Consider the following 16,092-nt stretch of genomic DNA (forward strand, 5'->3'; position numbering starts at 1 on the left):
CGGAGCGAGGGAGGGGGGGTAGCACAGAGCAACACTTTGAGGGGCATTGCACTAATAATGGTGCTGACTAGGGAAATGTTCCCGCTGTTCTTAGTGCCAGTCTGCACATTCAAACTAAAAAAGTGTAACTAATTGTGGCATCTTTATGGTTTTGTTAATAAAATAATGATAAAAATACTATTTCAAAATGCCGATGTTTATTTAGTTATGGATCCATAAAGAATAAGAATTACTATGGGAATAAATAAATATCCTCTAATCCTCTATATGTAACTGTTGGCGGAGAGCCACATCATATTTTTCGATGTACTGTAGGCCTACCGTAGGCGACATGAGTCTCACTAGTGTTGAGTAATGTGCTGTTAAAAGTGGTGTAGGTCTAATTTATTTAAGGAGCATATTAAAGTTAGAAGCAATAGCCTGCAACTATTTTAGCATCGTTTCACACAGCTCTGAGACAAGCATGGGGACTGGTCTTGATAAATCAATGAGATTTTTATTTTGACTGAATCTCCATTTTGGTATTGGTTTGACTACAATTATGGTGTAGAAATGTTATGCTCTTAGTGTATCCTTTATTTAACTAGGAAAGTCAGTTAAGAACAAATTCTTATTTACAAGGACAGCCTACTCATTCCTCCCCGTTGGGGAATTGAGCCCTGGTCTCCCACATGCCAGCACGACACGGGGATCCTTTAGCTAAATAGCCCAGTACTGTAGCCTATTCCCGACCGTCACAGTGCCATATGTGCAGCACAATATTTTCCATTCCATCCTAACGAAAACCCAGAGGGTTTTTCGTTTTTCTTGGAATAGAAACATCATAACATAACATGAAGCAAAATAATTAAGCAAAATTTCTTAAAATCAATCCCATATACTATGTTCTTACAAAAAAAGGTTTTAAATTCTCAAACACAGCCCCTATTGAAGGCTATCAAATGCTTCTCAAAGATTCCCTCTGATGGTTAAACTTGCACTAACTAGCATTAATGTTACCAGTTGTTGACACTTAAAAAAAAAATAGAATTCTGCGGCACCATGCAAGCTCTGCCGCAGTACGCTGCAACTTTACGAACCACTGTATATATATATATATATATATATATATATATATATAATTATTTTGAGGGGGTAAGATCAGTTTTAATACTGCAGATAGATTGTAGCTACCATCAACGTAATTGTTGTTTAGTCCCCTTGACTTTTTCCACATTTTGTTACATTACAGCCTTATTAAAATGTATTAACTTGTTTTTTTCCCTCATCAATCTACACACAATACCCCATAATGACAAAGCCCAAAAATGTTTTACAATTTTGCAAGTGTATTACAAAAATAAAATAAAAAACGGTAATATCACATTTACATAAGTATTCAGACCTTTTACTTGAAGCACCTTTGGCAGCGACAAGCTTGGCACACCTATATTTGGGGAGTTCCTTCCATTTTTCTCTGCAGACCCTCTCAAGCTCTGTCAGGTTGGATGGGGAGCTTTGCTACACAGCTAATTTCAGGTCTCTCCAGAGATGTTCGATTAGGTTCAAGTTCGGGCCCTGGCTGGGCCACTCAAGGACATTCAGAGACTTGTCCCGAATCCACACCAGCGTTGTCTTGGCTATGTGCTTAGGGTTGTTGTCCTGTTGGAAGGTGAACCTTCACCTCAGTCTGAGGTCCTGAGCTCTCTGTACTTAGCTCCAATCATCATGCCATGATCCTGACCAGTCTCCCAGTCCCTGCCGCTCAAAAATAACCCCACAGAATGATGCGGCCACCACCATGCTTCACCTTAGGAATGGTGCCAGGTTTCCTCCAGACGTGAGGCTTGGCATTCAGGCCAAAGAGTTCAATCTTGGTTTCATCAGACAAAATTATGTTTGTCTCACATTTTGAGAGTCTTTAGGTGCCCATTGGCAAACTCCAAGATGGCTATCATGTGCCTTTTACTGAGGAGTGGCTTCCGTCTGGCCACGCTCATGAAGTCCTGATTGGTGGAGTGACCATCGGGTTCTTGGTCACCTCCCTGACCAAGGCCCTTCTCCCCCGATTGATCAGTTTGGACGGGTGGGCCAGCTCTAGGAAGAGTCTTGGTGATTCCTAACTTCTTCCATGTAAGAATGATGGAGGTCTTGTGTTCTTGGGGACCTTCAGTGCTGCAGAACTTGTTTGGTACCCTTCCTCAGATCTGTGCTTCTTGTGCCTATGGAAAATTCCATGGCTTGGTTTTTGCTCTAACATGCACTGTCAACTGTGGGATCTTAAATAGACAGGTATGTGCTTTTCCAAATCATGTCTAATCAATTGGAACATTTGTAGAAGTTGTATAACATTTTTAAGGATGATCAATGAAAACAGGATGCCCCTGAGCTCACAACTAAGGGTCTGAATACTGTTGTAAATAATGTATTTCAGTTATTTTTGTTAATAGATTTGAAAAAAAGTATAAAACCTGTTTTGCTTTATCATTATGGGGTATTTTGTGTAGATTGCAGAGAGAAAAAAAAGATATTTAATCAATTTTATGATAAGGCTGCAATGCAACAAAATGTGGAAAAAGTTAAGGGGTCTGAATACTTTCCGAAGGCACTGTATATATATATATATATATATATATATATATATATATATATATATATATATATATATATATATACACAAAGGGTTTTCCATTCAAAGGGTTTTCTTTATTTTTACTATTTTATACATTGTAGAATAATAGTAAAGACAGCAAAACTATGAAATAACACAAATGGAATCATGTAAACTCAGCAAAAAAAGAAACGTCCCTTTATCAGGACCCTGTCTTTCAAAGATAATTCATAAAAATCCAAATAACTTCACATATCTTCATTGTAAAGGGTTTAAATATTGTTTCCCATGCTTGTTCAATGAACCATAAACAATTAAAGCACACGCACTTGTGGAACGGTCGTTAAGACACAAACAGCTTACAGCTGGTAGGCAATTAAGGTCACAGTTATGAAAACTTAGGACACTAAAGAGGCCTTTCTACTGACTCTGAAAACAAGAAAAGAAAGATGCCCAGGGTCCCTGCTCATCTGTGTGAACATGCCTTAGGCATGATGCAAGGAGGCATGAGGACTGATGTAGCCAGGGCAATAAATTGCAATGTCCGTACTGTGAGACGCCTAAGACAGCGCTACAGGGAGACAGGACGGACCTATGATCATCCTTGCAGTGGCAGACCACGTGTAACAACACCTGCACAGGATCGGTACATCCGAACATCACACCTGCGGGACATGTACAGGATGGCAACAACAACTGCCCAAGTTACACCTGGAACGCACAATCCCTCCATCATTGCTCAGACTGTCCGCAATAAGCTGAGAGAGGCTGGACCGAGGGCTTGTAGGCCTGTTGTAAGGCAGGTCCTCACCAGACATCACCAGCAACAATGTCGTCTATGGGCACAAACCCACCGTCGCTGGACCAGACAGGACTGGCAAAAAGTGCTTTTCACTGACGAGTCACGGTTTTGTCTCACCAGGGGTGATGGTCGGATTCACATTTATCGTCAAAGGAATGAGCGTTACACCGAGGCCTGTACTCTGGAGCGGGATCGATTTGGAGGTGGAGGGTCCGTCATTGTCTGGGGCGATGTGTCACTGCATCATTGGACTGCGCTTGTTCTCATTGCAGGCAATCTTAACGATGTACGTTACAGGGAAGACATCCTCCTCCCTCATGTGGTACCCTTCCTGCAGACTCATCCTGACATGACCCTCCAGCAGGAAAATGCCACCAGCCATTCTGCACATTCTGAGCGTGATTTCCTGCAAGACAGGAATGTCAGTGTTCTGCCATAGCCAGCGAAGAGCCCAGATCTCAATCCCATTGAGCACATCTGGGACCTGGTGGATCGGAGGGTGAGGGCTAGGGCCATTCCCCCCAGAAATGTCCGGGAACTTGCAGGTGCGTTGGTGGAAGACTGCGGTAACATCTCACAGCAAGAACTGACAAATCTGGTGCAGTCCATGAGGAGAAGATGCACTGTAGCACTTAATGCAGCTGGTTGCCACACCAGATACTGATTGCTACTTTTGATTTTGACCCCCCCTTTTCAGGGACACATTATTCCATTTCTGTTAGTCACATGTCTATGGAACTTGTTCAGTTTATGTCTCAGTTGTTGAATCTTGTTATGTTCATACAAATATTTACACATGTTTAAGTTTGCTGAAAATAAACGCAGTTTACAGTGAGAGTACATTTATTTTTTTGCAGAGTTTAGTAAACAAAAAAGTGTTAAACAAATCAAAATATATTTGATATTTGATATTCTTCAAAGTAGCCACCCTTTCCTTGATGACAGCTTTGCAAACGCTTGGTATTCTCTCAACCAGCTTCATGAGGTAGTCACCTGGAATGCATTTCAATTAACAGGTGTGCCTTGTTCAAAGTTCATTTGTGTACTTTCTTTCCTTCTTAATGCGTTTGAGCCAATCAGTTGTGTTGTGACAAGGTAGTGGTGGTATTCAGAATATAGCCCTATTCAGTAAAATACCAAGTCAATATACCGTATATACATATATCTTTTAAAAATATATTTTCCCCTAACCTTACCACCCCTCCCCTAATTGGAGTAAACTACTGGCCAACAACACTTCGGCTTATACTTCGAGTTTATACATACAATACACATTTTACACACACAATGTATTTTACAATAGTTATCTATTGTTTTTTTAAATCCCATCCTTCAGGTACCATCAACACCTCCCATACACTGAAGCCCATCCAGTTTGAATTCTATTTTGACATGTATTTTTAACTGTGCTGTTTCACAAAACCTCTGGACCTATATATATTTTACGGACACAGCATATTTTCATTAGTTATCTTGTTGTTTTTAATCCCACCCTTCAACTCCACTCAACCTCTCCCATCTATCTCTTAACACCATCAATTTAATATTTCTATTTGCCATATATTTGTCAGCTGTGTTGTGATATTTCACAAATGTTCTGAACATTCTATTGGTTGCAAGAATCAGTTCATAAACCATGTGCCATGGAATAGGTACATCGACAATCTCTTCCAAACTATTTTGCAATCTACTCTATTTGGCACAGCTGTAAATTTTTTGGTCCTTAAATGAACATGGTACAGTTTTCAATTTATCACAATTTTCTTTTAATTTTGGTCAACAAACAACTTGAATACTTCTTGACTCAAGACATTTAAGTTATACATTTTTTATTAATTTGTAAAAATGTCTAAAAACATAGTTTCACTTGAACATTATGGGGTACTGTGTGTAGGCCAGTAACAAAAAATATATATATTTAACCCATTTTAAAATCAGGCTTTAACACAACAACATTTTTTAAAAGTGTGAATACTTTGAGGGCACCGTAGCTAGCTAGGTGTAGTTTTATTCATGTAAAGTTTAGCCTGCTAATAATTGTGCAATAATTAAATTAGAGTTGGTAAGTACCAGGTTATGAGCTGTTTTGCATTTACACTATAATCTATCCTTGCGATATAAAATGAAAAACGGAAGTTGAGAGAAACACATTTGTAGTGAAACTAAGTACTTGTCTATCACTGAAATGTTTAACATATCACAGAGATGGGTAAATTAAGTGGCTATTTTATCAGTGCACATGGGGCTCATTTTCATTTGACACAGCCTATTTATTTTTTATCATTGCAGTTGAAGTTAGCGAACAGATACAGCTGAAATGCAATGGTGTCTAAGCAATTCTGAAACTTATAATGAGAATCAAGAGAAGGTGAAGTGTTTTGCTTTCAAGACAGATAAACCCAAGAGCTGGAGTTAACAGCTTTTTCTGGGGAGAGAAAATGATTTTCCAATTTAAAACAGCTATAAATTAAAGGCCAGTAATTCAGTTTCTCTCTGCAGAATCTCTCTTCACTAGACTGAATGTGTCTATAAAATTCTGAAAGAAAAGTAGGTTGCTAAAATGCACTTAATTTGGCATGATAGAATGAGTCCATGCTTCAGTGAATGTAATTGAATCTGTGACCTATTTCTTCAGAAGAAAATTGTCTCTCGGGTTATTTGTCACCATAAATTTTAATGGTATTCAATAGACTGTCACAGAATTTATAAATTGTCAACTGATTGTTAGCATTTTTCTTTTTCATTTTGTAGATGATTTAATTGTTACATATGTGTGGTTTGTTATTGTGGTCTAACAGCATGTAAACATGCAGTGCACTGATAGTAAATCCTCAGTGTGTCAGGCACATGAGGCACATATTTTTGAAAATATATTGTTCTCCCGTAAATTGTACCACTTCAGAAATTACCTTAAATATTTAACCATAACAGAACTTTGAACTGATTGCAGCAACATCATAGTCTTCCACCTCTAACTATGGGCCGCAGGTAGCCTGGTGGGTAGGAGCGTTGGGCCAGTAACCGAAAGGTTGCTGGATCGAATCCTCAAGCTGACAAGGTAAACATCTGTTGTTCTGGCCCTGAGCAAGGCAGTTAACCCACTGTTCCTCAGGTGCTGTGGATGTTGATTAAGGCAGCCCTCTGCACCTCTCTGTTTCAGAGGGGTTTGGTTAAATGTGGAAGACACATTTCAGTTGAATGCATTCAGTTGTACAACAAACTAGGTATCCCCTAGTTTAGTACAAGGCAGTCCCACTGGAGATTAGACTAGCCATGCCCAGTTGCTTCAGGATCTTTAGCACAAACCCTCTTATTAGTGGACACTGTTTTTTCACGTTGCTTGAGTAACACATACCATGACAAGCACATGATCTGACCATAAAGAGAGATAATACAAGGAGTGTGTTGAACAGAGATGACATGCAGGTGAAATGAAAGGACTGCTATTAGGAAGTCGTCCATCCATCTGTCAATGCATTAGAAAATGAGTACAAATTCTAACACAGGTGTGTCACAGAAAAGCAGGTGTTTGGCAATGGAACAGCACACAAAACCCAGCCGAGATTGTCTGCTTTGTCTGCTTTGTTTTTTTTTACATTTACATAGCAATTTCTTGTACATAATGACTGAATCTGTAAAGTGATGTCAAAGGCAGACACATCATCCACCCCATTGTTCTCTGAACAACAATCTTAAGTAGTAATCACCATCATCAAATCAGTTGGTAAATGTACTGCAATGGAAGTCTAAAAATACATTATAAAGCAGAATAAATCTCCCCTGGATCTCTCAGTTTTGTATATTATGAAATACACACATCCATGCAGCAAAATCCTCAGTAGATAAAAGCAGGAGTTGGACAGCATGACTCAGACCTATGAGGTTGTTGACATGTACCCAAGTGAGAGGCTCCTTTCCACCCGGAGACACGATGATAAACAGGAGGAGACAGGCCTTGTCAAACGTTTAAAAATAAAGTGGAGAGAATTCCTGCTCTCTGGGTACGCCTCGGGCCATGGAGGGTCATCTTCAGACAGACATCCTTCTGAGAGGACTGTAGGGGATGGTTTTCTGGGCACAGATTATGCATAGTCCTGGACTAAAATGCAATTTCAATGGAAATTAAAAGGGCTTTTAGTCCAAGACTAGGTTTAATCTGTGTCGGGAAACTGACTCTTGATGTATTAGATTACAGATGAATATATAATCATTTGCCTTTCAGGCTGTAAACATGTTCTGTAGTACTATAGTGTATACTCCATTGTTACAGTACTTTATGAAACTATACGAAAACAGAAGCACCAACCTTGTCTGTCTGTGTATTTATATTCATTTGTTTGAGTAATGACAAACACAGCTGAAATGACTCCGCTGATAAGGGTTGAAAAATACATTAAGTTATTACAGATTGTTTTCTGTGACTAAAAAGGGGCCTCCACTCACTCAATTAAGTAAAAATGAGAATGTTCTCTATTCTCTCGCAGCAAAACACTGTTTATCACTGAGAGTTCAATTGGTTGGCCCTCCCTGGAAATGTTATCCATATCACACTAATGAGTTCCTAGACGTTTTTAATGTCTCTAATTCTTGTTAATTAAATGTAGCCAAAGCTCACTCCATCTGGTAACTTGTAAGGAAAGTAAAATTAGGTCACTGTTCAAAGCAATGTGGTGTTATAGTTATGGTCATAGATTATCATTGTAGGCTACTCTAATTTGTTAAGCAAAATGTCAGAGCAAATGTTTGTATTGCAATGCATTTTGCATGAAAGCATTATCTAGCAGTGAGGTAAATCATAAATGATTCACCCGAAACACCATGCACCATACATGCACTCGCAGGATGTTCAATTGGAACAATAATCACATTTTATATTACATGCAGTTGAAGTCCGAAGTTTACATACACTTAGGTTGAAGTCATTAAAACTCATTTTTCAACCACTCCACAAATTTCTTGTTAAGAAACTATAGTTTTGGCAAGTCGGTTAGGACATCTACTTTCTGCATGACACAAGTCATTTTCCCAATAATTATTTACAGACAGATGATTTCACTTAGAATTCATTGTACAGCAATTCCAGTGGGTGAGAATTTACATACACTAAGTTGACTGTGCCTTTAACCTCTTTGAGATAGGGGGCGCTCTTTTAATTTTTGGATAAAAAACGTTCCCGTTTTAAACAAGATATTTTGTCACGAAAAGATGCTCGACTATGCATGGAATTGACAGCCTTGGAAAGACAAAACTCTGACGTTTCCAAAACTGCAAAGATATTATCTGTGAGTGTCCCAGAACTAATGATACAGGCGAAACCAAGATGAAGTTTCATACAGGAAATGCCCCGGATTCTGAAGGCGCTGTGTTCCAATGTCTCCTTATATGGCTGTGAATGCGCCAGGAATGAGCCTGCGCTTTCCGTCTATTCCCCAAGGTGTCTGCAGCATTGTGACGTGTTTGTAGGCATATCATTGGAAGATTGACCATAAGAGACTACATTTACCTGGTGTCCCGCCCGGTGTCCTGTTTCGAAATTATTGCATAATCTGTAGGTCCATGCGCGTTCCATTTCTTCAGAAGAGAAAGTCAACTGCCACAATGGATTCTATCGTCAATAGATATGTGAAAAACACCTTGAGGATTGATTCTAAACATCGGTTTGCCATGTTTCTGTCGATATTATGGAGTTAATTTGGAAAAAAGTTTGCGTTTTAATGACTTAATATTATTATTTTTTCCTTACCCAAACGTGATGAACAAAACGGAGCGATTAGTCAACACAAATCATATTTTTTTGTAAAAAACGGAACATTTGCTATCTAACAGTCTCCTAATTGAAAACATCTGAAGTTCTTCAAAGGTAAATTATTTTATTTGAATTATTTTCTGGTTTTTGTGGAAAATGTTGCATGCTGAAATAGAGGCATAATCCTATGCTAGGCTACCAATACTGTTACACAAATGCTTGTTTAGCTATGGTTCAAAAGCATATTTTGAAAATCTGAGATGACAGTGTTGTTAACAAAAGGCTAAGCTTGAGAGCAAATAGATTAATTTAATTTCATTTGCGATTTTCATGAATAGTTAACGTTGTGTTATGCTAATGAGCTTGCGGATAGATTTACACAATCCTGGATACAGGTTTTTTTTCGTAGCTAAACGTGATGCAGAAAACGGAGCGATTTGTCCTAAACAAATAATCTTTCAGGAAAAACTGAACATTTGCTATCTGAGAGTCTCCTCATTGAAAACATCTGAAGTTCTTCAAAGGTAAATGATTTTATTTGAATGCTTTTCTGGTTTTTGTGAAAATGTTGCCTGCTGAATGCTAACGCTAAATGCTACGTTAGCTATCAATACTGTTACACAAATGCTTGTTTTGCAATGGTTGAGAAGCATATTTTGAAAATCTGAGATGACAGTGTTGTTAACAAAAGGCTAAGCTTGAGAGCAAATAGATTCATTTCATTTCATTTGCGATTTTCATGAATAGTTAACGTTGCGTTATGGTAATGAGCTTGAGGCTGTATTCACGATCCCGGATCCGGGATGGCTCGATGCAAGAAGTTAAACAGCTTAGAAAATTTAAAAAAATGATATCATGGCTGTAGAAGCTTCTGATAGGCTAATTGACATCATTTGAATAAATTGGAGGTGTACCTGTGGATGTATTTCAAGGCCTACCCTCAAACTCAGTGCCTATTTGCTTGACATCATGGGAAAATCCAAATAAATCAGCCAAGACCTCAGCAGAAAAATATGTAGACCTCCACAAGTCCATCCTTGGGAGCAATTTCCAAATGCCTGAAGGTACCACGTTCATCTGTACAAACAATAGTAGGCAAGTATAAACACTATGGGACCACGCATCCATCTTACCGCTCAGGAAGGAGACGCATTCTGTCTCCTAGAGATGGACATACTTTGGTGCGAAAAGTGCAAATCAATCCCAGAAAAACAGCAAAGGACCTTGTGAAGATGCTGGAGGAAACTGGTACAAGAGTATCTATAGCCACAGTAAAAGGAGTCCTATATCGACATAACCTGAAAGGCCGCTCAGCAACGAAGAAGTCACTGCTCCAAAACCGCCATAAAAAAGCCAGACTACGGTTTGCAACTGCGCATGGGGTCAAAGATCATACTTTTTTGAGAAATGTCCTCTGGTCTAATGAAACAAAAATAGATATTTTGGGCCGTAATGACCATCGTTATGTTTGGAGGGAAAAGGGGGAGGCTTGCAAGCCGAAGAACACCATCCCAACAGTGAAGCACGGGGGTGGCAGCATCATGTTGTTGGGGTGCTTTGCTGCAGGAGGGACTGGTGCACTTCACAAAATAGATGGCATCATGAGGGATGAAAATTATGTGGGTATATGGAAGTAACATCTCAAGACATCAGTGACCCCAAGCATACTTCCAAAGTTGTGGCAAAATGGCTTAAGGACAACAAAGTCAATGTATTGGAGTGGCCATCACAAAGCCCTGACCTCAATTCTATAGAACATTTGTGGGCAGAACTGAAAAAGTGTGTGCGAGCAAGGAGGACTACAAACCTGACTCAGTTACACCAGCTCTGTCAGGAGGAATGGGCCAAAATTCACCCAATTTATTGTGGGAAGCTTGTGGAAGGCTACCTGAAACGTTTGACCCAAATCAAACAATTTAAAGGCAATGCTACCAAATCCTAATTGAGTGTATGTAAACTTCTGACCCACTGGGAATGTGATGAAAGAAATAAAAGCTGAAATAAATAATTCTCTCTACTATTATTCTGACATTTCAAATTCTTAAAATAAAATGGTGATCCTAACTGATCTAAGACAGGGATTTTTACGAGGATTAAATGTCAGAAATTGTGAAAAACTGAGTTTAAATGTATTTGGCTAAGGTGTATGTAAACTTCTGACTTTAACTGTAAATTACCTGTGATATGAAGACATTAGGGCTGGAAATTGTCAGGCACTTCACAAAACGATATTATCACAATACTTAGGTGCCGATACGATATGTATTACGATTCTATATGCATCAAGATTCTATATGCATTGCGTTTCGATACTGCAATTGTTTTTGTGATGTGTGTTCCAAGCATTTTTTTTACATTGTCTGCTGCAGAGGGACAAGAGAGAGCCATGAGAAAACTACTTTTGATCAGTCATGAAGATAGTAACTGAGAACATGTTGTCTCACTATTTAAAAAGAAGATGTAGAACAAGCTATAGGATGAGAAATACCAGTGTTTTGGTGGAGGTACAACCAACTAGCGATAGCTAACGTTAACAAAAAAAATAACCAAAAATAATATTGCGATACTGTACTGTATACATCCCCCCCATCCCTAGAAGAGCTCTGCTAACCGACCTGAGCCCAACGAGCCACGCCATTATACATTGGGTCAGGGCTGCGTAGGGCCAATAACTAGGTACTGTTACGAATAACTATGAGTGGTGGATGGAATCAGGCGCAGAGAGCAGGGTTCTGTCGTTTATCAAATTTATTACACCGGTGCAACCGAAAAATGATCACGCCAACACACAGGGAGTATATAGGTTGCCAGTCCAAAACAACAGAACAAAAAAGACCAGAGAATAAAGATAACAAACAAATCACACCATCAAACACAGAGTAACAAAAAACAAGCCCGCACAAAATACCTAGCGGGCCTAGTGCCCTTAAATACCCTACAAACAAACCCTAATACAAAACAGGTGTACCCAATTTTAACCACTAACCAACACAAACGGAAAAGGAATCGATGGCAGCTAATAGGCCGGTGACGACGACCGCCGAGCCCCGCCCGAACAGGAAGAGGCACCCTCTTCAGCGAGGTTCGTGACAGGTACGGGCAAGGCTTGGGTATCTCTAAATTGATCAAACATTTTGAAGCTGAGCCATTTGCCTGTGCTCTGCTAAGCAGTGCAGTCATATCGGACTAAGATCATAACATGGTGTCAGAAGTGCTTCTACCTCGTCAAATATAAGAAACGAGAGATTTTTTCACAGAAAATAATAATGTTCCTTGAGTTTTGAGTGATGAAGAGTAGCTAACAGCTAACTGCTCTCTCATGTCTCTTCTTTGAGCAGAGCAGCCCAAGTGTAGCCATTGCTACGGATACTCACAGACTCAGAGCGTCATGAGCAGAGCGCATGTAGAGGGAGCAGCAGGCAGGGAGCGAGTGAGAGACAGAGAGGAGCAGCTAATGGATTTACTAACAGAGGATGTTATTTCTGATTTTGCCTGATTTCGCCTAAAATTTGGCAATCAGGCCTTGTTAGGTGGCATAGGTAGCATCTTGCATATAAAGACAGCACGTTCTTGATTCATATCCAATTCCAAAGTAAATAGTTTATTATGTCAATTTCAGTGAGGGGGTATATGACTCATGGCTATTTATACGCGCTGTATCTGCATAATACTGGCTATAATTGACTGGTACAGTGGGGCAAAAAAGTATTTAGTCAGCCACCAATTGTGCAAGTTCTCCCACTTAAAAAGATGAGAGAGGCCTGTAATTTCCATCATAGGTACACTTCAACTATGACAGACAAAATGAGGGGGAAAAATCCAGAAAATCACATTGTAGGATTTATGAATTTATTTGCAAATTATGGTGGAAAATAATTATTTGGTCAATAACAAAAGTTTATCTCAATACTTTGTTATATACCCTTTGTTGGCAATGACAGAGGTCAGACTGGCTAGGCTTCTCCAGGACCTTGAAACGCTTCTTACGAAGCCACTCCTTCGTTGCCCGGGCGGTGTGTTTGGGATCATTGTCATGCTGAAAGACCCAGCCACGTTTCATCTTCAATATCCTTGCTGATGGAAGGAGGTTTTCACTCAAAATCTCACGATACATGGCCCCATTCATTCTTTCCTTTACACGGATCAGTCGTCCTGGTCCCTTTGCAGAAAAACAGCTCCAAAGCATGATGTTTCCACCCCCATGCTTCAAATCAAATCAAATGTATTTATATAGCCCTTCGTACATCAGCTGATATCTCAAAGTGCTGTACAGAAACCCAGCCTAAAACCCCAAACAGCAAGCAATGCAGGTGTAGAAGCACGGTGGCTATGAAAAACTCCCTAGAAAGGCCAAAACCTAGGAAGAAACCTAGAGAGGAACCAGGCTATGTGGGGTGGCCAGTCCTCTTCTGGCTGTGCCGGGTGGAGATTATAACAGAACATGGCCAAATGTTCAAATGTTCATAAATGACCAGCATGGTCAATAATAATAAGGCAGAACAGTTGAAACTGGAGCAGCAGCACGGCCAGGTGGACTGGGGACAGCAAGGAGTTATCATGTCAGGTAGTCCTGGGGCATGGTCCTAGGGCTCAGGATGCAACTCAGCATTCTTTGTCCTCCAAACACGACAAGTTGAGTTTTGACCAAAAAGTTATATTTTGGTTTCATCTGACCATATGACATTCTCCCAATCTTCTTCTGGATCATCCAAATGCTCTCTAGCAAACTTCAGACGGGCCTGAACATGTACTGGCTTAAGCAGGAGGACACGTCTGGCACTGCAGGATTTGAGTCCCTGGAGGCGTAGTGTGTTACTGATGTAGGCTTTGTTACTTTGGTCCCAGCAGGTAATTCACTAGGTCCCTCCGTATGGTTCTGGGATTTTTGCTCACCGTTCTTGTGATCATTTTGACCCCACGGGGTGAGATCTTGCGTGGAGCCCCAGACCGAGGGAGATTATCATGTCTTCCATTTCCTAATAATTGCTCCCACAATTGATTTCTTCAAACCAAGCTGCTTACCTATTGCAGATTCAGTCTTCCCAGCCTGGTGCAGGTCTACAATTTTGTTTCTGGTGTCCTTTGGCAGCTCTTTGGTCTTGGCCATAGTGTGACTGTTTGAGGTTGTGGACAGGTGTCTTTTATACTGATAACAAGTTCAAACAGGTGCCATTAATTTAGGTAACGAGTGGAGGACAGAGGAGCCTCCTAAAGAAGAAGTTACAGGTCTGTGAGAGCCAGAAATCTTGCTTGTTTTTAAGTCACCAAATACTTATTTTCCACCATAATTTGCAAATAAATTCATTAAAAATCCTACAATGTGATTTTCTGGATTTTTTTCTAATTTTGTCTGTCATCGTTGAAGTTTACCTATGATGAAAATTACTCACTGATCATCCCTAAAGCCAACACCTCATTCGGCCGCCTTTCGTTCCAGTACTCTGCTGCCTGTGACTGGAACGAATTGCAAAAATCGCTGAAGTTGGAGACTTTATCTCCCTCACCAACTTCAAACATCAGCTATCTGAGCAGCTAACCGATCGCTGCAGCTGTACATAATCTATTGGTAAATAGCCCACCCATTTTCACCTACCTCATCCCCACAGTTTTTATTTATTTACTTTTCTGCTCTTTTGCACACCAATATCTCTACCTGTACATGATCATCTGATCTTTTATCACTCCAGTGTTAATCTGCAATATTGTAATTATTCGCCTACCTCCTCATGCCTTTTGCACACATTGTATATAGACCCCTTTTTTTCTACTGTGTTATTGACTTGTTAATTGTTTACTCCATGTGTAACTCTGTGTTGTCTGTTCACACTGCTATGCTTTATCTTGGCCAGGTCGCAGTTGCAAATGAGAACTTGTTCTCAACTAGCCTACCTGGTTAAATAAAGGTGAAATAAAAATAAAATAAAAAATATGGTTACAAGAAATGATAGGGGAATGTGCCCTAGTGGGCTAAACCGGCATGGCTGAGAAGTCACGACAGAGTTGATAATTATAACAATTGAGCACATGAACGCTCACTCATTCGGGAACAATCGCAATCAATATATATACATATATTTACGCTCAGTGTGTCGTATTGATCGCTGTTGAAAAGTTTCTTTTGTAGAATTGTCCGTCTTCCTCTCTGTCGTGGTTAGAGTGGATAGTTAAATGTAAATGTAAATGGATAGTTCAGATTGTCATTCATTCGTTCAATGATACCGAATTCCTAGCTGCAGACTAGTAATTAATATCAAAGACATGTTCTTATTCTGTCGGTATCGATAGTCTAAGAGTTTAACCACTTGGTATGGTTAAAAGATTCAGCAATCGTCTGCAACCTTTGTCCTCTCGTGATTGAGAGAAAACATGGTCTAGTGAGAACTTCTCAAATTTGGGGTTTTATTCGAGAGTTGCAGAAAAGGGCCTGTCCCAGGATGCCTGACCCTAAGTGGGCTCATGGGCGGTCCTCTGATTTAGTTAAACTCAAAAGGGAATAGGAGTTTCCTTCATTAAACAGTCCAAAATCACATTACACAATTTTACAAACAGTATCATCCACACTCATTCATCTTATACAACAATTAGATATAAACCTCATATTTGAGGCTATTATATAAACAGCGTTATGGTGATGTGGCCACACCGTCTCTCATGAGTTGTACAAACTTGTACCAAGAGGACCAGTTCCTAGCTGGATTCTTCACCGATCTTTTATACCTTGTTTGGAACATAAATGTTGTTCGGACCTCACGTTCTGTAAGGTGGAAGAAATTCCTTTGTTCTCTATTAAACTTCACTCTGTCTCTATACTGTGGCCATGAGGAGACAATCTATTCCAGGAATTTACGACCTCTCTGACCACAGCAGCCTAGTTGTAGGAGGCAGGTACCCTGCTGTACCCAAAGAGGGCAACGTCATGACAACTGGAATCACATTTTTATTAGTTGTTGATTA

This window comes from Oncorhynchus keta, unplaced genomic scaffold (assembly GCF_023373465.1).
Source record: "Oncorhynchus keta strain PuntledgeMale-10-30-2019 unplaced genomic scaffold, Oket_V2 Un_scaffold_275_pilon_pilon, whole genome shotgun sequence".
Taxonomy (NCBI): Eukaryota; Metazoa; Chordata; class Actinopteri; order Salmoniformes; family Salmonidae; genus Oncorhynchus; species Oncorhynchus keta.